A 25,307-nucleotide genomic window follows, 5' to 3' on the forward strand; every position below is an offset into this window, starting at 1 on the left:
GTTGTTCAGGGAAAAGTGTTTCTTCAGCATATTTTCCATTTAATTAGATGAATGTTGTACTCATGTACAAAATGGATTCCGCATATTTTATAGTTCTAAAAAATCTGATCATAACCAGTGAGATGCTATAGTAAGTTAATTGGGAAGGATGTGCATCCCTTGAAAAGATGCCATACCTGTGCTTCTGAAGAAATAGCCATTTCTGTCTTATGTCATTTGGCCTCATTCAGAACAGACTGGAATATTCTTTGGTGCTACTGTTTGGAGCAGAGTATACGGTAGTGAATCAAGAAAAATAAGACTAAAAAACCTGATTGGGGTGATGAATGAAAGGTGATGGAATAGAAGGATGGGGAATTAAAATGAGGAATTAAAAACACACCCAATAATTAAATAATCATGAGTCAGGCCCTGAAAAATCATGAAATTTGCTCAGACTTTTTTTTTTAGTCTGCATTATTTTTATTTGTCTTCTATTTTTTGACCTTTTAAAATTCATGTTTTCAAGCTTTTCTCTGCAACCATGAGGTCTAGAAATTTACTCTTAAAAACAATAAAAAGTTCAGATTCTCAGGAAATCCCACAACTCCTGGTACCGGGGCTTTAGGCAAAACACCACATTTCTCAGGACTGGAAGGAGTTAAGATGGCCTGGCAGGCTGCCAATGAGCTCCACAGGCTGTAGCTAGAGGAGGAGCCAGGGAGCAGGGAATTGATTGGAAGCAGGTTCATCTGGAGGAGCCTATATAAACCAGGAAGCTGGCAACGGAAGGTGTGGTAGGGTTGGAATGACTGGGGACCAGCCACAGCCAATCAGGACCCAGCAGGCTGAAATAAAAGAAGTTGCTTGGTGGTAGCAGGATAATTCCTGGCTAGAGGAGTGAAGAGAGATGCTCCCTAGCTTACAGCCAAAGGAACCAGTCTGGGCCAGGGCTCATTGCTGTACCTAGTCAGTGGTAGCAGTTCAGAAGGATCCCTACTAATTCAGTTTCAGAAAGAGCATTTAGCCCTAGAAGAGCATGAAACCATTTTGTTTATAATGGGCAAGGAACTTCTTCTGTTTAAGTTTGTTGTATCCCAGAAGGGTTTGGACTGTGTGATCCTGGCCAGAGGGCTGAGCCAGTAATGACCTGCAGAGGCAGGCTGAGAGCTGAAGAGATTGGTGCACTGTGCTTGGTCTCCGGGGGAGCTCAAGGAGGTGAGTGCAACCCACCACAATGGGAAATGAAATTTTGAGTTTTAAACCAAGTGCCTACAAAAGTACAAAGCCAGCATATGATTGCACTGGGACAATGGCATCAAAACTACAATTCTGGTAAGAAGCTAAATCCCATAGGAAGTAATCTTGCACTACATAGTCTACTGCAGATGTCTATAACAAAAATAAAGCACTTTTATTACAAGGTGTATTCAAACACAGACTTGTTCAGTAGGTTAAATAATTGAATTATTCATATTAAGTCAAGTACACTTAGTACTTACTGTAATGGATATGCAGAAATATGTAGTGGCAACAAGAAATGTTACACATGTAGTTGGACAAAATTCAAGGCTCTTTGAGTTTTGTTAAAATTAAAACATAAAGAGAAAATCTCCCAAAAAATCCTAAATCCTGTTGAACTTGTAACCTGACAGCTTCTTCTCAGAGCTTTATGTATGTTTGTATTGCCAGTGTATTATTAATTGCCTGATACAGTAAGTACAATAGGTGCAGTGTTCACTAGAAAGGCAAAGGACTGGTTGGTTGTTGGGAACTGGCAACTGATTCAGACACAATAAGGCCATGTTGTTCTTACCTTTATCTGGATGTGACAATATCATGAGAGGTGGCTCTGGCAGTATTTCTATCCTGACTGGAATCAGGAAGTAGAGAGAAGCTTACAAGATACCTGATTTTGTGAGCTGCAATGATTCATCCCAAACTTTCAGGGGCATATCTGACCCCAAGTTTTTAGTGTTTTCCCATACTTATACCAATTGTGTGGATTGCAAAGCAAATGTCTTTTCTGGAATTAATGTTGTTGAGAAATAGCTGTAACTGAAGGGACAGATGACATGACCATCATCACTATAGCATAACTTCAAAGGCAAAGAAATGTTCTGGGACTGTGAGATTATAGTAGGTCCAAGTAAATTTTTTGCAGTTTTTGATTATTTTTTTCCCTTGGAACACTGCAGAGAATGGACTGCATACAGCTTTCTGGCTCTCAAATTATAGTGTTGCTGGCAGAAAAATATTTAAATCTTAAAAATATGTTTACTCTATTGTGTCTATATCTTTACAGAGCTTTATTTGATCTTGGCAGGGCAAGCCTCTTTTGAGAACAATTGAAAACATCTTTTTAAAGTTGTTATATATCCACACAGCTCATGAAAACTAAATAGCTGCAAGCCCAGTTAAGGCAGTCAGATGATTATTGCACATAAAATCTCAGAGTTAGTACTGGATCTAGATTACCTAGGCTGCTAATGTTTTACACCATTCTGATATGATGAGCAAAATCCATGATGGCTGCTTATAAGGCAACAAAGTGTTATTGATACAATGTTCTTGTAATAGTGTGAGGCACTTTAAGGCATTTTTGTAGCTTGGCACAACTTTGTTAAAGTAGTAAAGCATTCTGGGACTTGTAAGATTGGCAGTAATGCATACTGGGAAAGGGGCAGAGGTATAAAAGAGCTCTCTTTTCTCTTCGTCCGGTTGTGGAGCTCTCTGTGGGTGGGTCTCTCTTGGATGGGAATGGGAAGAAACCTGGGATGTGACCAAAGCTATCAGAGAGAGAGAGAGAGAGAGAGCCAAGAGAGACTGGGGAAGGAGAATCCCTGGTTGGGGAATTTTATTTTGAGGCTTTAGATGCTTTGTATGGGGAGTTCTTTCTGCATGAAGGTCGTGACCCTGGACATTGACGCATAGCTTGTGGAAACCTAGGGTCAGATGACTCCGAGTTGAATAACAGTGCTGGGGCTTTAGTAAATTTCAAATATATGTAGAAAATCCAGACTGGTTATTTAATACTTAGACTATCATAACCAATTATTAAAACATATTTTAATTCAGTCTGTGATGCAACAAAATACTTCTGGGTTAGCCATATATCCCTGTCAAACATCTGATTTTAATAGGAAAATTTTAACCTTAGCTGACACAAAATACTCCTTCAATACTGGCATGTCTAATGAGAACCATGGGAGATCCTGGCTTCAGAACCTTGCCCAAAGAATACAAAACAAAAGAGGTGATACTCTGCAGTCACCTGTTGGAGTCCCTCCCTTAGCATCCCATCACTGAGTGGAGAGTAGGTCCCAAGACATCAAGTTGTTGCATGAGGAAAGCTTGAGAGAGTTGGTTTCACTCTCAATGGAAAAGAGAGAGGTTAAAACACCTCTGAAAAGCGACAGCATTCATCAATATTGGGCATCCTTATGCTGTGCTGGCTGGGCTCTCTGATGCCCAAACAGATGGGGTTCTACCCAGGCCTTTCTTGACTATACCACTTTGATAAAGATGAATTGTCGCATACTGATGGGACTCAGTGTCTCCCAGATCTGGTCGTCTTTCCGGAAGATGAGGGTGACTAATCTGCCCCACTTCATGTAACTTAGGTGTTTCCTTTGGGCTCCTAACTAGTCACCAACCTGGCTTTCTGTTAATGCTGAAAACTCTTGATCTGGACATGGCAGCAAATGCAGCTAGACTCAGGGATGGATTTTAATAAAGTTATGGCAATCAGTCAGACCCACAACATCTGCAAAACACAGCACCTATCCTACAGATGCAGGTGGGGACATGGGGCTGCTGAAACGGCACAAAAAGATTTAAATTAATGAAAGGGGAGAACTAGGGGCCAATCAGCTCTCAGCCTCCAACTGGCCAATGAGTGGGCAGAGCCTCTAGAGGAGGTGGGGCCACCCCTGCATTCCTCCAGTAAGTGCTCCCCCACTTTCTTTTGGGACAATCCCAATCGCTGCCAGTTCCATCAAGATTCCCACCTGTTGCAGCAGGTGGGTGTCATTGCTGAATGTCTAGATTGCTGGACAGAGAGAGAGAGAGACACGCACACACAGGAATTTGAATTCCTGTCAAAGTCAATTAAAAAAGCCTGTATGGTTGAATATATCAGTTGCTTTGTAATTTTTTTCTTAAGAAGACCCAAACCTTGATGAATTGTAAAGTTGCTTTTGAACTTCCAAAGCTCAGAATCCATTAGACATTTTTTATAGAAAATGTCATTGTGGTCCTAGTAGTAAAGTATAGATAAAGGCTCAGATAATAGTAAGAAGGTAGCAAATGTGGCTTTATGAACTGAACAGGCTAAGAAGATCTTAGAAGCACAGTTCTGTATTTTTCCAGTAGAAGAAAACAATTGTACAACACATAGTTGGTCACCTTCAAACAAATTCTATATAACCCTTTTTAAAATGCTTGTAAATGGTGAGTGTAATACAACAGTGGAGTACATATTAAAATTGAATTGATTGCATCTCCAGTTGGTGACTTTATGCTATAATTTGTATAGTCCCTTCCTATGAGTTCATCTTAGACAAAGGTTCACTGTGCTGTACTTTAATTGCATGGTAATACTACTTGGTCCTATAGCAAAGTACTGTCCCTTTAAGGCCACAAAAGATAGTTTGTGAGGCCACTTACCCAATTTCATGTTCCAGAATAACCAAAATGGCTTTCGGGTGAGAGGAATATGGTTCTGATGAATAGTTGGTGTCTGGAAAGGGAAATTATAGGAAAAAATCCAGGCCATGTTTCCTGTTCCCCAGACTGTAAAAGAAATATTGCAGAGTGGATGGGACAAGGCCCCCTTCTCTTCCAGCTGGCACAGAGAAGTGTTTGGGATAATTAGACCTCCCTGGGACAGGTCGAAGGAATTCCCAGATGACTGGGGGTGAGTGACTCAAAGGAGGCTCCCAGCCCTGTAAGGGAGAGCTTGCTGAGAGGAGAACTCTGCCGGGACATAGCTTTAGAAGGAGAGATGTGGAAGACCTGAACTGAAAGGGTGAGTTTGCAAGTCAGGGAGGCCAGGATTAAAGGTTCAGAGGCCCTGAAAGGTGGAAGAAAGGGGAGGCTCTTCTGGAGGCTGGGCTATATCAAATAAATTAAACCCCCAAAGAGAGGGGGGAAATATTATTATTTTAAAGACTTTTGGGTGAGGGTGGATTAATTCCAGGAACCTGAAGGGAAACTGAGGCAGGGGACTGCCATGCATGTCACACCACAAGGAGGCATGTTTGGAGATTGCATCCCTTGTTGGGGGGCGCATATCTTTTTCCTTCCAGTTCTTAAACAGTCAAAATTCTACCTGAATTCAATTCTGTATGCTCATGGTTAACCATTAACAGTTTAAAGAGCATGTTCTGAGTGGCTGATAGAGGTTTACAATGGCCATCATTTGTAAGCACAGCTTGGAGTTTGTAGCTCCTGGAACTCTGGACTGAGCCGCTAGGGGGTCCTATCCTATGGACTACAAGAATAATGGGTATCAGAGCCCTCTGATGCCATTTCCTAGTGTGTTGGCATCAGGGTGGGGACAGAATGCACTAGAAACTCCTGCTGAAGCCAATATGGAGGCTTCTGCATAGGATGGTCTGGACAAGCAGTTTGCTGGCCCAGTGATGAGCCACGGCTGCTCAGCCCGTCAGTGAGAGGGGACAGCCTGACTCAGAGACAAAGACAAGTATTAGTTTTCAGCTTTGAGTTGGAGCATAGAGAGAAGCAGAACAGCTCGGGGAGTCTCTGATTACACCCCCCCCACACACACATACACAAAGGGAGTCTTTGAACTGCAGTGGGACTAGAGCATGGGTCAGGCAGTTCCATCTCTGTGGAGACCTGCATCCAGAGTGGCAGAGATCCAACCAACTGCCAGCTACTGAGACCTCCACAGGAGCCCAGACCAGGGAGCCAGGAGAAGACGCTGCCCTACCCAGGGGCAAAGATGCTCTAAAAGGATCTCCCTTTTTATTTTTTTCTGTTTAATGCTAGCTATTGTTCAGAGTGCTGCAGCACTTGGTTCTGGACTGATCTCCAGCATACCATATGCCTGGGAATGTGCCAGGCAGGGTGCTAGGGGTTGCGAAGAGTTGAGTGGTGGGAAATTTTGTTGAAGTTTTAGCACTTATTAGGTAACCCAAGCCCTTTCCTTCCTCAGATCCCATTATCCGGCCCCCAATAAAATCCCTCTTTGTTATACTATTGTTTTTGGCTGTGTCACTCCTTTGCTGGGGTTTGTGTTGAGGCACTTTATTGTTTCTTGTGCGCTGGAGTTTATATGCCTTGCCAGCAGTGGTAACATTATTCCTTCCCCAAAGAGACAGCACCCTTTGTGTTTCTGGCACAATGAGGAGTCACTTTGGGTGGAGCTATCTGGCATGGGGGGGGGGGGAGACAGGACCTGACTCACCACGTGAAAAAGCCACACCCAGTCATAAGCACCAGGGCCACACCTGCCGGATCTACAATTATTTATGTTTACACTACATTAGTACCTAGAAGTTCTACTCAAAATAAGGGCCCATTGTGTGAGACAGCATAAAACTCTTGTTTAGTTTTATTTTACCTCAGGATTCTGACTGATGGAAATAAATACCTCTTTTACAAGACTATCCTTATTTCCACTGCCATTCTGCTCCCATTAAAGTCAACACTTCTGAATAAATAAAGACCGCATTGCAGGATTAGCGCCTAAATTGTACTATTAATGACTGATGTATATTTTTATGTTGATGGAGTTAGGGTGGAGAATTGAAATAGCTCTTACCCTCCCTTTGTTTGTGCACATGTCACTTGCATGCTCAGTGTTTTGCTCTTTGTTCCTAATGCACCCAGATATGTACATGCAATACACACCTTTACAGGATTAAAACTCATCTGTGCTCAGTTTGTGCATACAAATGCAATTGGCACATGAATCATTTGCACACACTAATGACGTGCATAAAACTACATCCACAAATCTGCATGTACACAAACAAAATTGCATTTTGAAAATCTGCCCCCCCTCTATCACTCCTATTCTTTGGTGTGTGTCTACACTGGACTGATCTTGAAATGAAAACTCAAGACTTGCAAATGCAAGCTGGACCAGAGAACTGAGAGTAGGCAGGTGGATGAAGAAAGTGGTCGGTGGAAACGTGACTACAAGAACAAGACCGAGGAAAAGACTGGTCAGTGAAGGAGAAATAGAACTGAGGGACAGGTCCTCTGATGGAAAATGAAGGAGAGGAAGGCAGTAACAGAGAATGGGAGAGCAAGGAAGAAGAGAAGAGTGGCTAGATCTACAAGAGATGAGGAAGAGACAATGGAGATAGCCAGAGTTCAGAGTCCCAGGAGGATAGAGGATGACAGAAGATTGCAAATGACAGAAAGAAGACAAGGAGACTTGCAGCCAGAAAGAACAGAAGGGGGAAGTCAGACACCAGGAAGAGGCAGGTCTATATGATGACTCCCTCCTAAGAAGAACAGACAGGTGTGGAAGAAAATGCAGTCTTCACTCTTAGGTTGTTTGCAACATGTCAGAGACAGTTTATTCTCAGTTGCAAGGGGGAGAGTGTGCACAGACAGGGATTCCCCCTTCCTAGGCAGGTCTCTGCCAGATAAACAATTAGAGCAAGCATTCATACCTTTTGTTGCATACAATAATGATCAACAGCCACATCTTGTTTATATATATTCCTTCCTGATATCTTACTTTTCTCAATAGTTCCTGCTACAGTCTGCAGTCTATTCTTATCTAACACAAGGTCAAACAGCATTTTACAGTTTTCCGACTCGCTTCTCACTCGCCCAGGCCCTGCCTTAAAGTCTCGCATTATTAGAGTTAGCTTGACTCTTACTCTATTCTGTTGAAAACTAAGATGTCTGAATCCAAATTCCCTTTTTCCACTTCCTCACTAGTCTGTCACCAGAGCTGATCTGGAGAACAGATGGGTGTGCTGTCTGCTGGGAACTAGGAAACAGGATGTGGACCTGAGGCTGAAGAGGATCCTAATAGGAGCATGAAAGAATCCACTGTTTGTCCTTCATGTGGGAACAGATGATACTACTAGATTCTCACTGGGACACATCAAGGAAGACTGTGCCAGGCTGGGGAAGATACTTAACAAAATGGAGGGGTAGATAGAATCTCACTGGAAAAAAAAATCACCTGTTCTTAGAGGAGGAGGGCAAAGGCAAAAGAAGATTGTGGTGATCAAAGGTTGACTCAGGCAGTGGTGCTATAAGGAGAGCTTTGGGATGTTCTGCCACTGGCAGGCATTCATGGACCGAGGACTGTTCTAATGGGATGGACCCTACCTGAGTAGGGAGGGAAAGGGACGTCTAGCATGATCTATTTGGCACAACTGATTAAAAGAGCTTTAAACTAGGAATTTGGGGGAGATGGCTTGGGGATGCTCATGTAATCTCCATGCCTGATTCTAATAGTGAGTGGGAGGAAAATCCAAGTAAAAGAGGGCACAGCAATGGAGAAAGAAACAACAGAGGGTAGGGAAGTGATGAGGGAAACTGCAGGCCCATTCGTTTCACCTCAATTGTACAAAAGGTCTTAGAACAAATTTTGAAAGAGAGAGAAGTGGAGGACATATAGGTAAATGGTGACGGGGATAAAATACAACCTGGTTTTACAAAAGGTAGACGATGCCAGACCAACCTGATCTTTCTTTGAGAAGGTAACAGAATGTACAAAGGAAATGCATTAGATCTCGTCTACCTGGATTTCAGTAAAACATTTGATACAGTTCCACATGGGAAATTAGTAGTTAAATTGGAGAAGATGGGGATTAATATGAGAATCAAAAGGTGGGTAAGGAATTAGTAAAAGGGCAGACTACACTAGGTCATGCTGCAAGGTGAATGGTCAGGCTGGAGGAAGGTTACTAATAGAGTTCCCCAAGGTCTTGGGACCAATTTAGTATTTTCATTAATGACCTTGCCACAAAAAAGTGGATGTGTGCTCTTCAGACTTTTGGATGACACACAGTTGAGAGGTATTGCTAATTCAGAGGGGGATTGGAATATAAAGCAAAAAGACTTGGATGACCTTGAAAACTGGAGTAATAGGAATGAGATGAAGTTTAATAATGCAAGGTCATGCGCTGAGGAACTAACAACAAGAATTTTTGCTATAGGCTAAGGACATATCAGTTGGAGGCAACAGAGGATGAGAGAGACCTAGGTGCATTGTCCAAACACAGGATGACTACGAGCTGCTACTGTGATGTGGCCATAAAAAAAAGGCTAATGCAATCCTAGGATGCATCCTGTGAGGTATTTCTCTCTCTCTCTCTCACACACACACACACACACACACACACACACACACACACACACACACACACACACACACAGTTATTACCATTATACAAGAGTTTTGCGTTTGAATTTAATAACAGTTTGAGATTGATAATATTTGACTAAATTTCACTTGAGCCTGTTATTTGTCAGAGATTAGTATAACTCTAGTATAGCATACTGACAAAATAGATACATTACCCCCTTGATGTAAGGTAGAGTTGGTCTCATCTTTCTCCTCTAACTGATGGGATGCTGACAGTGCACTCCCCACCTAAATCCCAAACCCTGTGTCTTTTCATAGGGTATGAGACAAAGAAACCTCTTTTTAGAGGGCAAAATACTTTCCCATGATTAATTTCACTGTGTCCTGTTTTGACATCTTCATTTTATCTCATTACTTATGGAATTCTTTGTATGGTATCTTTCCATCCCACCATCAACCTCAGCCTAGACCAATCCACACAAGCGGTCCATTTCCTAGACACTACTGTGCTAATAAGCGATGGTCACATAAATACCACCCTATACTGGAAACCCACTGACTGCTATACTTACTTACATGCCTCCAGCTTCCATCCCGGACACACCACACGATCCATTGTCTACAGCCAAGCTCTAAGATACAACCCTATTTGCTCCAATCCCTCAGACAGAGATAAACACCTACAAGATCTCTATCAAGCATTCTTAAAACTACAATACCCACCTGCTGAAGTGAAAAAACAGATTGACAGAGCCAGAAGAGTACCCAGAAGCCACCTACTACAGGACAGGCCTAAAAAAGAAAATAACAGAACGCCACTAGCCATCACCTACAGCCCCCAACTAAAACCTCTCCAGCGCATCATCAAAGATCTACAACCTATCCTTAAAGATGATCCCTCACTCTCACAGATCTTGGGAGACAGGCCAGTCCTCGCTTATAGACAGCCTCCCAACCTGAAGCAAATACTCACCAGCAACCGCACACCATACAACATAAACACTAACCCAGGAACCTATCCTTGCAACAAAGCCCGATGCCAGCTCTGTCCACATATCTATTCAAGTGACACCATCATAGGACCTAATCACATCAGCCACGCCATCAGGGGCTCGTTCACCTGCACATCTACCAACGTGATATATGCCATCATGTGCCAGCAATGCCCCTCTGCCATGTACATTGGCCAAACCGGACAGTCTCTATGCAAAAGAATAAATGGACACAAATCTGACATCAGGAATCATAACATTCAAAAACCAGTGGGAGAACACTTCAACCTCTCTAACCACTCAGTGACAGACTTGAAGGTGGCAATTTTGCAACAAAAAAACTTCAAAAACAGACTCCAAAGAGAAACTGCTGAACTCGAATGAATATGCAAATTAGATACAATTAACTCTGTCCTAAACAGAGACTGGGAATGGTTGGGTCATTACACTAATTGAATCTATTTCCCTATGTTAAGTTCTCCTCACACCTTCTATGGGCCATCTTAATTATCACTTCAAAAAGTTTTTTTTCCTCCTGCTGATGATAGCTCATCTCAATTGATTAGACTTTTCCTGTTATGCATACGTCCACCTTTTCATGTTCTCTGTATGTATAAATATCTCCTGTCTGTGTGTTCCATTCTATGCATCCGAAGAAGTGAGCTGTAGCTCACGAAAGCTCATGCTAAAATAAATTTGTTAGTCTTTAAGGTGCCACAAGTACGCCTGTTCTTTTTGCGGATAGACTAACACGGCTGCTACTCTGAAACCTTTACATTACATGATCACTAATGTAAGGGGAATTTTAATCTGGTCATTATTACTGTTCCATCCCTTACAGAACCCATTTGCACTAACAATAACCTTCTCAACCATCTTCTTCATTACCAAAAACATCTGCTATAACTAGTATCCCTTATCAATCAACAAGTTTTGTTTATACTTTTAATAGTTTGAGGGTTTTTTCCCTCCCTGAATAATTGGATTGCCACAGACCTGAGGATAACTAGATACAGCCCAACGCTCAATCATATGAATTCCTAAATACAGGTCACTTACAATTTGAAAAACAATGCTGTGGACCTGAGAATTCAAACACACTCTTTGCTAATACCATAAAGACACTGGGAGAATAGTGAATACATGAATGAAACTTCTATACAAAGAAAAAAGAGGACTAAAAGTGTTAATATTTTCTAAGAGGTACTAACACAAGGCACTGGTGAGACCTCATCTAGAATACTATGCGCAGTTCTGGTGTCCCATGATTAAGAAAGATTAATTCAAACAGGAACAGGTGCAGAGAAGGGCTACTAGGATGATCCGAGGAATGGAGAACTGACTTTACGAGAGGAGACTTGAGGAGTTTGGCTTGAATAGCCTAACAAACTGAAGGATGGGGGGTGGAATATGATTACTCTCTATAAATACATCAAAGGGATAAATACTAGGGAGGAAGAGGAGTTATATAAGTTAAGGGCCAATGCTGTCACAAGAAAAAAATGGATATAAACTGGCCATCAATAATCTTAGGCTTGAAATTAGATAAAGGTTTCTAAACATCAGAGGAGTGAAGTTCTGGAACAGACTTCCAAGGGGAGCAGTGGAGGCAAAAAACCTAACTTGTTTTAAGACTGAACTTGATAAGTTTATGAAGGGGATGGTATGATGAGATTGGGTCATACACCATTGTAGGCATCCACAACTGCCATTAGCAAATATTTCCAGTAGCTGGTGATGAGACACTAGAGGGGAAGGACTCTGAATTACTACAAAGAATTCTTTCCCAGAGATTATGGGTCTATTACAGGTGTGGCTGGGTGAAATTTTATGGCTTGCAATGTGTTGGAGGTCAGACTCAGTGATCATGATTGTCCCTTCTGGCCTTAAAGTCTGAGTTGCTGACACTATGTGTACATATGCAGTAATTGCATGGGTAAATTAGGAATGTGCACAATTCTAAATCTGGGACTATGTTTAAATAGCTTTGAAGTCTAATAGAGTATTTCTGAATTTGTCTGTTAAATATATACAGTTTCCGTGTATTTTTGAAAGGGAAGAATTTAAAGAATATTGGTTGTGTACAATTAATATTTTATCTTTATAAATAGGTGGGCCCAAGGCACAACACACAAATTTGGATTGAGATTTTGAACACCACAGCATTCCGGTCTAAAGTTCTTGTTCAATCTGCTGAAGGGTAGGGTTCCACTGTGAGATTTGGATATAGATTCAGGTTCTGACACCGCCCCACGTCAACCAAGGTTTTGGTTCAGGTTGATCTTTACTTACAAATCACAAATAAATAAAAATATAATTTAGAATTGAACTTTTCCTTTTCTGTAGCTCAGCTGAAAGAATGCCTCTCTTACTGAGATATGCCCCAGGGCAGCAAGATAATTAGGCACATGTCTAACTTAGACCACATGAGTATTTTCACTTCAGTGGAACTTCTAAAGTGCTTGAAGATTGGCATGTGCTCAGTCAGGGTGATAGGCCTCAGTCCCGCTGATAGCTGCATGTGGGTTACATGAGTTTGCAAATGCAGTGCTCTTTTCAGGGTTGGGGCAATAGTAATTAATGCAGGACAAACCCAAAAGACAAAACAAACAACATACAGTGGCCAAGGAAAACTTCCCATTCTCTTTAATAAAAGAGGTTTGAGATCCCAGGAGGGAAACAGGCGGGTTGATTGAAAGGCTGTCTAGGAACTTTATAGAACAAGGCCATGAGACAGAAACTCAAAAGAACAAACCTTTATTGTGTGAGGATAAAATCCTCACATTCTTACTCCTCAGACAAACTTTAGAGTAAGGAATGAGTGAGAACTGAGACCCCGATCCTGCAGTAAGAATTGTGCAGTGAACCCCTAAGCTGTTCTCAGCCCCACTGACTGTCAAGGGGTCTACCAGGAGTCTGACCATGCTGGCCTCAGTGCAGATGTAGGGCCTGAGTGAAGCCTTCTGGATTAGGCTTCACATATGCAGTGAGATGGGGAGTGTCACCATTCCTCAATGGGCTATGGCTGAGGATCCCAAATTCAGGACAAACTTCTGACAGATAAGGCAGACTCACCCTAGACTGATGGTTATTCTACAATGGTCATTTCAATTGTTTTGTTAGCATTTGACTGGTCTGGTCTTCAAAATATTATCCTGAGCACACACTTTATTCAACCACTCAAAATGTAGCTGTTTTGTTTTTAGAAAAGGATTCTGTTAGCAGTAGGAGTGAAATCTTGGATCCCAGTGAAGTCAAAGGAAAAATTCCCGTAAACTTCAACAGGGGCAGGATTTCACTCTGGGCTTTTGCCCCTTCCAGCATAAAATGCCAAATTATGGCATGAAGTTTGACATCGGTTTTGCTAAAGTTGTTGGTTTTTTTTTTTTAACCTGGTTTGAAAACATACCTCTTCCTCAGGACCGGCACTTCCATTTAGGCGACCTAGGCGGTCGCCTAAGGTGCCAGGATTTGGGGGGGGGGCGGCATTTTGCCGCCCTTGGTGGCAATTCGGCAGCAGGGGGTCCTTCCGTGCTTCAGGTCTTCGGCGGCAATTCTGCGGTGGGTCCTTCACTCGCTCCGGGACCCGCCGCTGAAGTGCCCCAAAGACCGGGAGCGCGGAAGGACCCTCCCCGCCGCAGAATTGCTGCCAACAACTGGGAGCGCGGAAGGACCCCCGCCTAGGGCGCCAAAAACCCTGGCGCCGCTCCTGCTCTTCCTGTGTGAAGTTATGAATTTCTGATTTTGTTTTCTAGGCCCTGAATAATTATCTTTATGTATTATGAGGTTTTCTTCTGTGCATTTTTTTTCTTATTTCTGATGCAAAAAGCTACATAAATATGGGTGGATAGGTCTGGACAGAATGATCTCATGCTAGAATTTGTATAGTGATTTGAACATGTAAAGAGTGCATTAGTGTATATTATCTTCCCAATTGACATGGATCTTGGTTCAAGGAAACAGCAACTATAATTTGCTGCACATACTTGGAACAGTACAAGATGGTGCAACATCAAGACTTTGATGCATCTGCTGTATGTAATCTAGCAACTTTCTATAGGTTTATATAATAGAATCAGGAACCAGAGGTAGAAAAACGAAACTCTTGATGAAGTTAAAAGGAACTCCACATAGAGGGCTAGCAGTTGTGGGCCCTCACTGAGCATTAAATAGAAGTAATAAAAGCCCAGCTAAGGGCTTGGGCTTGGACAAACAACCTTAAAACGCACACACACAAACAATGGCCCTAATCCTTTGGAATGGCTGAAGAATGCTTAGTGCAAGCCTGGAGGGGATGTGCATTCAAAGGTTCCTGGTATCAATTATAGCAGCTGGGGATCAGCTGGAAATAGGAATACCCTATCATTTGCCTACACCATTGGCTAGAGAGGTGGAAGTGTAGGAGTTTCAATGGTACCCTGTGCCTTTTGAATGGAGGGAATCCTCTGGCTAGATCTCAGCATTCTCCGTTGATGATGTTTAATTTTTTTTGTTGAATATATTGTGTCTGTTCTTTGGAGCATGTATGTTTCACTCCATTATAGACCGATTCACAGTATTTTGAGACTACGCACTCCTCATGATTGACAATTAGCTTCTTGATATTTGTGAACAAGAGGGTTTCAGAATTTACAGAACTGTAAGTTCCCCCAGCAATATAGTCTGTAGTGTATCGAAGGGGCATGCAGGCAAATCCAATATAAATCATCAGTATGATTTATTTTTTTTAGAATTATATTAGTTAAATTGTAAGAAATTGGCTGAAATATTGTTTAACATAAACAGTCTTTTCAGTTTATTCTTTCAATGAAACAAATTTTGTCCAACCATTCCATCTGTTACAGCAACATAATGTACATTAGATTGATCCTTTCCGTTCACTCTGATTTAAATACATTTTGCAAGCTCTTCAATCCATTCCTCTTGATATGTTCAATTGTGATACTTCTGAGAAAAGACATTTCTCTGTTTAAAAGTATCCAAAATACATGTTATAACATAGGTCAGCATTATGTCTGCATAGCACATTGCTTCAATAAGACAGAAAACTTAGAAAAAGAAAGGACTCAATCATACAATAGAAAGGTTGCAATCTTGCTCTGAAAAGGTCAGGGCTCAATTGGCTTTACATCCCTTTAATTGTTGACTCTGATTTTGAAGAGTGGTTGTATTGACTTTTGGCCTTGCATCTTGTCGATTGCAGCTCCAGTCTTGGTATTTAGACAGATGTGAAAAGCAACAGGGACTTGGGCAGACGTTTAAGACAGCCAGAAGGATGCAGACATTCTTGGAAACTGATGCAATCAAATCATTAGGCTAGATTGCAAGACCCAAAAGACCTAGTGATCTTTTTCTCTCTTACCTCAGATTGTACGTGTAATTGTCAGAAGCAAAGAAACTAAATCTGCATGCCCTGATGAATTTTTAGTCCTAGGTAGACTCAAACATAAAACACTTAAATATTGAATTTTGGTTTAGACTTCCTCCTTTTTCCTGCAACTTGAAGAAAAACAACCATGACTTCCATTTTCTACCTGTAGTAGATCATTCACTAATGGTTTCATATATTCATATAGTTCCTTAGTATGCAGTTTCCATAACATAGCTTCAGCATGCAAACAACTATGTGCAAACAAAACTGCTAAAATGGATCAAATACAAAACTGTGTCCAACATTTTGAGAAGAGTAATTAATCATTATTTGTGTTAGCTATGATTATACTGGTAGAAACAGTAACAGTTCCTGAAGAATTTGAAATCTAAATAGATAAGAGAGAAAAAAAGAGTAGGGAGAAAAGGATTTAACACTCAGAGTTATGGTTTGCAAACATATTCTGATGTATGTGTGTTTTTTTAAATATTTTTGGATAGGATTTTGTTTTTAAGACATCTAGTAGATGGTTTCTCCTAAGGCTAGAAGGCTTAAGATCACAGTGTTTTAAAAGAAACATTGAAACACCATTTTTGTAAAAACATTGCTTAAAAGAGAGACCTTACTAAAATTTGTAGACTTAAGGTCAACATTTACACTAGATTTCCCCCCCCCCCCCATGTTTTGGCTCATTGCTTCATCATTCTCTTCTGTTCCTTGCTAACAGTTAACTGAACCCTGATATGTAACATTCTTCTAGTACAATGTGTCTTTCTCCTCTACACTGCAACCAAAACCAGTACTGTTTTAGAAATCCTTGTAGAGTATCTAGTAGTGCATTCGCTTTATTCATCGGGTATGCCCAATGCAACACAATATGATAGAACATGGTGAAAATCCTCCTTTAAGTAAAGGTTTTTCTTGCAGACTCCACATTTCTTAATCCAGATACATTCTCCCTGTGGTTTGTTGCCATTTATTTACACTTTGAAACAGGAGGTTCTGCATTTAATATTCCAATTGAATCATTGTTATCCTTGTTACAATAGACATCACATAGCTGTCACGGTAACAAAGTATGCTTCTTGTCTAATGTTCTGCTTTTATTAAAGCGGTGTGTGTCTGTGTTAAAGGGAAAGAGGTTCCTCTTGGGGAGACAGCTGCACATCTATACAACATTGGTCAGCTGTGCTAAGGGTAGAATTAATGACAGAAAGGAACATCCAGAACAATAATATAGGAGTGGAAAGGAGCCATAAAATGTTTTAAATGGGTGAAACAGCAAAGAGAAGGTGCTGTCTGAAGCTTGATTACATAGGACAAGTAACCTACTGTCTCATCTACTAATCCGTGCTATGATGTAGTTTTTTTTCTTTTTAAGGAAGCACAAAGAATATAATGTACTGAGGCTAAACTGTTCAAGCCAGCTGGCTAAAGTTAGTCTCTTAAATAAAGGTAGCTGGATTTTATTTTTTTCCAATACTCAGAACCTGCAGCTATCATTGGTACCAACCCTCAGCAGGTGTAAATCACTTCTGTTTTATTGAAGTCCATTCCAATATATGGAGGTGAAGGGAAAGGAGCTTGTGCAGCCAAAATCACCCTTTTTGTATTCATAGAATCATAGAATATGATGATCAAGCACAAATATTTTGGGGATTTGCAACCCTTAACCCCAGAAAATGTAATACCTCAGATGGGAAAATTACTGATCTGCCTCTTGCTTCCCCTGCTCCCCCACACATTGGGGAAAATCTTATATCAACAGTTCAAGGATTATTCTGGGAAGAGGTATTCTTGCTATTTGTCAGATAAAATAAATAAGGATAATGTGGCTAATCTTGAAGGCACTTGATATCAATGGAGTTCAATCAACCTACACCAATTGTGGCTTGGTCCTTTGTATCTCTCTTCCAAAATTCTAAATTGTTTCATGATCTGGAAAAATTCTCCACAAATTCTTATAATCATTTTCACAAATTAAGTATCAGAGGGGTAGCCGTGTTAGTCTGGATCTGTAAAAGCAGCAAAGAGTCCTGTGGCACCTTATAGACTAACACCCATGAGCTTTCATGGGTGAATACTCACTTCGTCGGATGCATGACATGACATGCATCTGATGAAGTGGGTATTCACCCACGAAAGCTCATGCTCCAAAACGTCTGTTAGTCTATAAGGTGCCTGATCCCACAGTCCTTGCTCAGATGTAGATTCATTGCTGTCAATAGCACTTTTGCATCCTTCAATCCTTGTGCAATATAAAGAAGTGCTTTTTTTAAAAAAATGGTGCCATGGTTCGGAACACCAATGAAGCCATTCACCAATGGCTTCATTGCTAGAAGTTTGTATGTTCATGCTCTTGGTTGAGGCAGCATACTCTAACCTCATTTTGGCAGCAGAGTTTTGGACATGAACTATATAATGGTTTGTAAAGCACAATGAGGTAGGTATGTGTAGATGGCACTTCAAAGATGGGACACACATGTTGGGGATTGACCAGACAAAGGTTGTACATTTCTAACCTTTATTTTAAAAGCGTTTCTATGCTCAGACTTAATTCTGTGCAATAAAATGGCACCTCTTAAGAGTTCATGAAGTTCATGAAAGGATTACAATAAAGTAGCAGTAAATCAGGAAGCACTAGTGTCTCAAAACAAATATATATGATTGAAAACCATAATCTTTTATCAGTCACAACCACACCTAGTCTTTTTGTTGCCAATATTTGCAATATGCAAGTACAATCGGTATACCTGCAGCCAGAATGTGGCTCTCTGCAGTGCCTGTAGAAATCATTTCCACCTAATATTCAAATTCAGCCACATCTTTGGGGGAGAAACAGCAGCGTTTTATCCAGAATTTTGGAGACTTTAAAGCCTGACTCTATTGGGACAGATCGTTTTAACAAATAATGCTCTTTTAAATCTTAGAGATGAACACTCTCTAAATTATACAATATTATAAAGGAACAATATTGTGTTACTCAATTCAGACAATTACAAAAATAAATTGCTCTTCAATAATCCCAAACTAGAAAATGCGGCTGTTCTGTTCATACATGACTGTTTGAAATATTCCTGGATTAGAAGGCAGTTACATAAGTTAAGTGTTTAATTAGCCATTAAATGTAATACATGATTGCTGTTAAATCAACTTTAACTTTCTAATGGGCACCACGAAATCCTTCACTGTTTAATTTTTCTCAGGAATTAATTGTTCTGGGATTTATTTCTTGCTGAAGTATTTTCTGAATAAAAATAGCCTCCCTCCAAAATATCCACATTTTCCCTTGTTTGTTTTTAGGAAGTACCTGTGGGACCCGTACAACCAGGGCTTCTCACTATGTGCTCCACTTTGTCCATTTTCCTTAGGGCTGTGGTTGGAAAACTTTTGGCTACTGCTACTTAGCCAAAGGCTGTAGCCTGTTACATCCTTGACTTGCTTCATTAATTACATCCTTTATTTAAAAAAGACCCCAAACTTAAATAGCCCATAACATTACATCTCACAGAGGTGATACTAACATACTTTGGCCCATTTCTGTGTAATCAGGGTCTGAATGAATTCTCCCCTGACATCTCGTGATGAGCTTCGGGAGGGGGGAAATGTCAGGAAGAGACCATATTTGCATAAATACACCTACTCTGCCTAGGTACTCAGCAGACAGAGCTGGTGTTGGGTTACAAATCACTTGAATGCAGGGACAATGAATGTTGTTATCTTCATTGTATGAGTAAAGGGCAGCAGAACTGTGCTTAGCATCATAGGCGCTGACTTCTAATGGCACCGGTGGGTGCTCAACCCTCATCTGCCCCCAGTCCCGCCCCAACTCCACCCCAGCCCTGCCCCCATTCCAACCCCTTCCCCAAAGTCCCTGCTCCAACTCCGCCTCTTCCCTGCCCCTATTTGACTCCTTCCCCAAATCCCTGGCACCATCTCTTCCCTGCCTCCTCCCCTGAGTGTGCCACGTTCCTGCTCCTCCCCCCTCCCTCCCGGAGCTTGCTATAGCTGTTTGGCAGTGGCAAGCGCTGGGAGGGAGGGAGGGAAGAGCAGGGATGTGCTGCGCTCAGAGGAGGAGATGAGGCGGGGAGCTTGGCTGCCGGTGGGTGCAGAGCACACACTAATTTTTCCCCATGGGTGCTCAAGCCCCAGAGCACCCACAGAGTCGGTGCCTATGCTTAGCATATCCTGGTTGAGGGGATCACCCTCAATTGAACTGCACTTGCTAAACAGGGGGTAGGGATGCCAACTCTCAGAGAAAGGACGGAGGGTAAGGACAGGTGTTCCCACTGGGAAGTGCAGGCTCTACTTAAGACCCTCCTTCTGTGCAGTGTTTAATCAGCTCTGTCTTTACAATCAGTTCAGTCTTTGCTTTAAGTAATCATTAGAGCTGAAATCAGTGATAACCAGGTCTAGCTGCTGAGCATTTAATCTGGTGTAGGAAAGTGTTGCAGTGAAAGAGCCTGCACTAGCAGTGAGGTTACCCACTACCACTGAAATCACTGAGACCTGGGCTAAATGGTGGAACCTCAGAATGTGACATTGCAGAGTGGCAGGTGGCAGCAGCGAAGCAGCTGTGGTGGCAGAGTGAAGGACAGCAGCAGCAGATGGTGATGGCAGAGTGAATGGTGACAATTGTGAATCAGTTGTAGAGAACTCAGCAGAAACTGAGGCATTGCTTGATGCTTCCCTCCATGGGTGAGAGGTGAATCCATATCATAGAATATCAGGGTTGGAAGGGACTTCAGGAGGTCATCTAGTCCAACCCCTGCTCAAAGCAGGACCAATCCCCAACTAAATCATCCCAGCCAGAGCTTTGTCAAGCCTGACTGTAAAAACCTCTAAGGAAGGAGATTCCACCACCTCCTTAGGTAACCCATTCCAGTGCTTCACCACCCTCCTAGTGAAAATGTTTTTCCTAATATCCAACCTAAACCTCCCCCACTGCAACTTGAGACCATTGCTTCTTGTTCTGTCATCTGCCACCACTGAGAACAGTCTAGATCCATCCTCTTTGGAACCCCCTTTCAGGTAGTTGAAAGAAGCTATCAAATCCTCCCTCATTCTTCTCTTCTGCAGACTAAATATGAACTCAGTCTTTGCTAACCAAAGGCAGCCAACTGTGAGTGGGGTGCCGTGGAGGGAGAGGGAAGTGATGTGCTAAAGGGAAATTCATTAATTGGACTTTCCCACCTCAAGGTAAGAAAGTGAGGCACAGGACACTGCCCAATGCACTGTGGGGTCAGGTTGACTTATGATCACATATTTTTTCATACTAATGCTTTGTTCCCTTTCCATAAAAGTTCTTTTGTTATACACAGACTCAGTGCTTGTGAGGGGGAAGTATTGCCTCTTAGAGGAGTCCAGAGGTGGTGTTTAGTTTTCCCAGATTACTGGCTGGGGGCTTGAGCTGGTTTTGTATTGTTAAGAGGAGCCCCTAGATATTGAACCCAGCTCTTGTTGCTGCTGACTTCACCTGGCAGACTCATTAATTGCTCTCTCTTTAAGTGGTCTTGGTGCTACTAGATGGGACAGAACACCACATCCAGAAGGTGTGTGGGTTACATATGCACAAGGTTGTCAGCCTGCTCTGCTGTATATTCAGACCAGAGAACCCATTCTCAAATCCTCCTCGTCCCCAGTGAGCCATTCTGAAATTGTGGTGACTGAAATGCATGTGCACACAGTTTGTGTTAGGTGCACTCAAGGAACCAATTGTGTGGGTGTACTTTTTTCATGTGGCTTAGGGTTTCGTTTTTGTCTTTGTATCTGCGGTTGGAAAATGTGTGTGCATACAGCAGCTATGTAGTTCAGAACCCACTGCACAGAATCGTGTTCTTCCAGACACAGGATGAAGGGTCAAAGAACCCCAAGCTTAGTAGACCAGGCATCCCTCGTCTCCCCCACCTAGTGCTTGTGCTTGTGTGAGAACTCTAAGTTACTGTAAATCCCAGAGCTAAAGGCTTAGAGGGCTAGAGCTCTCTGCTCCCTCTGTAGGGGGGAAACACAGAAAAGCCAGCACTGGATATCAGCCTTGTGTGAGATACAGCCTAAAGTAAGTGGGCCACCCTGAGTGTACAGGTGTTGAATTCTGGTTTGAGAATGGGACTCAAGCTTAACAAGGAGAGGGCAGAAGGCTCTGTCCTAGAGACCAGGAGCTCTATACCAGGCAACAGGACTCTGCCCAAGAGTCCTGTTTTGCTCTGGGTTCCTCACCTTGACATTCTAGAAACTGGGTGGAGTGATTCTGTGGGGCTGGACCAGTGGTGCACAGAGCTGACCTCCCTGTGAGGACAGGACCACTAGAGGTGGCTCCACAGAGCTGACTTCACCTTGAGGACCCGACTGGACCAGCAGCAGTGCAGAGCTGACTCCACATTGAGGCCTTCACAGCAGCGTCAGAGCTGATGTTATGACCTTGGACCAGGTAGCTGCACGTTGGAGCAGGACCTGTTGATGTGGCCCTCTCTGGACTGGAGCAGACAGGCAAAGGGGAGCTTACGTCTGGTGTCCCCAATTACCATTAACTCTAACTGGACCTCTGAGTGTAGATTCAGGTAGGTGAATATTGTTGTGTGATTAAGAATTCTGGGCTTCAACAAGCCAGACAGCTGATACTTGGAACTGTGGAATTGGCCATACTCCTGACACTCTGGTGTGTTTCTCCATTTTCGCTCTTCCCCCTTGTAGTTCCATGATCCCAAGTACTCTTGAGAGCTTGTGAGTGAAGAATAACCACCTGCAAAGGTGACCAGGCTTTATTTTAATTTCCCAGAGCCAGAGGTAGGAGTCTGGCTGGGGTAGGATGTGGGGGAGGATTCAAGCCATCATTCTAGTTATTTTAGAAACCATGTTGGAGTTCTGCAGTTGACCAGCAGCACAGTATAAAAATAAGTGGCACTGGCCAGGGAGTGAATGTGTTCAGGACAGTGGGGAGATGGTACTGTGGTTCTCTTGGCAAAACTAATACATTGATTAGTTCTTCTGAGAATAGCATTGAGGAAATGAGAAGGGGGAGGCTGTGAACTGGATAATATCTTTGGTGCACCCACTTGTTCTTTGGAAGGAGCCTTTAGCTGGGATTTCTAAGGAAGCTGTGACCTTGGCCACTGGCATCATCTGACTACTGTGTCCATCTCTCCTGGTCCCCTTTTAATACAGACATAATTGATAGTTTTCTTATCAAATTCTGAAACACTTTCTCCTCTCCATGAGCCTTGTAAAGCTACGTGTCCTCTAGCATTCCACTCTGCTCTCTCATTTGCCTCTGTACAAACATGTTGAACTCTTTTCCCTGATTAAGAACATCAGCCTCTTGTTTCCCATTTCTGGAGAGTGACTGGATCATCCCAGCCAAAAATATGACTTTACTATTATAGTCCGGTAATTCTACATGCAACGAATCAAGGTCGTATGTCCTGGATGAACCCCAAAATTCTTAACCACTGCTGAAATGTTCACAAATCACAAACAAGCCACCCATTACGTGATTCAAAGAGGAGTCACTGTTTAGGCAAGATTTCAGTGCTGCTTTTTTCCATACAAGCTAACAAAACAGCCCTGGTTAGTCACACAGTCCCTGGTTCCTGTGTCTGCCATCAATGTGGCATCTTTGCTCTAGTTAAGAGGAAAGGATGAATAATGTTTCTAAGGCCTCTGTCAAAGAAAAAATAACATGGAGCGGATAACGTAGCTTCCTTATCTATGCAAGAATCAGTGCCTGTGCTAAAACTACTACTTTCAGTTTGTCTGGGGCTATCATCAGATTCAGGACCCTTCACAACTACTGGATGGCAGCATGTTGGATTGGTAGCAATGGTACTTGCTACAAGTCTTTGCATTCTCCTTATTCTGCATCCTCCTATTCTGCTCAAAGGCGTTAAGAAGACCTCTCTTTACCTGCTTAAAGCTCTGCACTAGAGCTTTAGTGAAGCTGGCTGAAAGGTATGTATGTTTTTGTTTGTTTGGGGTTTTTGGCAAAAAATGCAGATGCACCACTGAAATGTGTTAATTTGTGTCAGATTTGCCAACTTGTTTCAGCCAAAAAAAAATTAATTTCAACATTTTTGAAACAATGCTTCAATTTCAGTTCAAAGTGATATTTTTGTTTAGAAATTTCCTTACATTTTATTAACAATCCAAACATTTAAAAAATGCTCAAAATTGAATTTTTTTTAATTTTACCTTTTGACTTATCAAAACTTCCATAACGTTTTGGTTCAACCTGAAACAAATTTCCCTCCCTAGTTTTTTTTGGGAATCACCAGCAAAACCTCAAGAAACTGCTTTATTAGCACAGCTCTACCCTGCACCACTTCCTTAAACCTAGGCAACTCAACCATTCGCTGCATTTTTTGGAGTATACAGTACAATCAATTTAGTAGGGTGGGGGGAGGGGAAGAGGACCCCAAAACTATATCTACTGTGACAGACCCAGACCAGTGGGGTACAGGAGTCTGGTAGAGGGCAAATATACTGGTCACTGGATAAGTAGTTTTCTGTTCCCTGAGTGACCGGAGCAGGGGCTGCACTAGAGTAATCAGGAACCTGCTAGAACCAATTAAGGCAGACAGGCTGATTAGATCACCTGCAGCCAATCAAGGCAGGCTAATCAGGGCACCTGGGTTTAAAAAGGAGCTCACTTCAGTTTGTGGTGTGTGTGTGTGTGAGGAGCTGGGAGCAAGAGGCGCGAGGAGCTGGGAGCAAGAGGCGCAAGGAGCTGAGAGTGAGAAGGTGTGCTTCTGGAGGACTGAGGAGTACAAGCGTTATCAGACACCAGGAGGAAGGCCCTGTGGTGAGGATAAAGAAGGTGTTTGGAGGAGGCCATGGGGAAGTAGCCCAGGGAGTTGTAGCTGTCATGCAGTTGTTACAGAAGGCACTATAGACAGCTGCAATCCACAAGGCCCTGGTCTGGAACCCGGAGTAGAGGACGGGCCCGGGTTCCCCCCAAACCTCCCAACTCCTGATCAGACAGACACAGGAGGAGTTGACCCAGACTGTGGGTTCCACCCGAGGGGAAGATCACTAAGGCGTGCAAATCTGCTAATAAGCGCAGGACCCACCAAGGAAGAGGAGGAACTTTGTCACACTACTGATCCTAGCAGCGCTAAAGTCTAGGATGCACCAATTATGCATGATGATGTATAGTTTCACATTTGGCTCCTGTGAGCTGGTGTGCTAACATGACATGGCCCCCTCTGGCCAGATGGCGCATTGCACAGAGCTCGCTTGGTCTGGTGGGGCAGTCAGTCAGCTCCTTTGCCTGAGTCCGTAGGTAGCCCCATTTTGGGCTATAAATGGTGTTCGTTTCAGTCTCGCTGGGATGTATAGATTTTCCCTTTCAGCAGGGTTAGCTCAGGGGTTCTTAAGTCTAAGGTATCGGTATGGGAACCCAGTGAAGTGGTTAGACCTGGATGCCAGCTGAGGGCCCTTAGACCAGGACAGTGGAATCAAGCCTCAGAAACTCATCCTGCTCTGTCCTGAGCCCCTTCCTACTTCCCCTGGTTCTGTAGGCTTCTCCAGCCTGTGGATCTGGTCATCTTTTCTCTGTCAATTTCACACCAGTTTGCTGGCAGGACTTTCCTTCCCCAGCCTGCCTGCTCATCTGGCAGCCACCCAGCCCCTCTACTTCTCAGCTCTCTTACTCTCCCAGCTGCTG

At 42.6% G+C, this 25,307-nt stretch overlaps 1 long non-coding RNA gene across 2 annotated transcripts in view; it reads left to right on the plus strand.

The window, feature by feature from the left end:
• The first annotated feature begins 1,075 nt into the window (after positions 1 to 1,075).
• LOC120407486 overlaps positions 1,076 to 25,307 on the plus strand; it is a 39,187-nt gene continuing 14,955 nt past the window's right edge. The window contains exons 1-2 of one of the 2 annotated variants that reach the window (XR_005600028.1): positions 1,076 to 1,197; positions 9,138 to 9,276. This is a non-coding gene — a long non-coding RNA (uncharacterized LOC120407486). The remainder of the gene's footprint in view (positions 1,198 to 9,137; positions 9,277 to 25,307) is intronic. The other variant, XR_005600029.1, reaches the window with a different exon arrangement.

This window comes from Mauremys reevesii, linkage group 6, assembly GCF_016161935.1.
Source record: "Mauremys reevesii isolate NIE-2019 linkage group 6, ASM1616193v1, whole genome shotgun sequence".
Classification (NCBI taxonomy): Eukaryota; Metazoa; Chordata; order Testudines; family Geoemydidae; genus Mauremys; species Mauremys reevesii.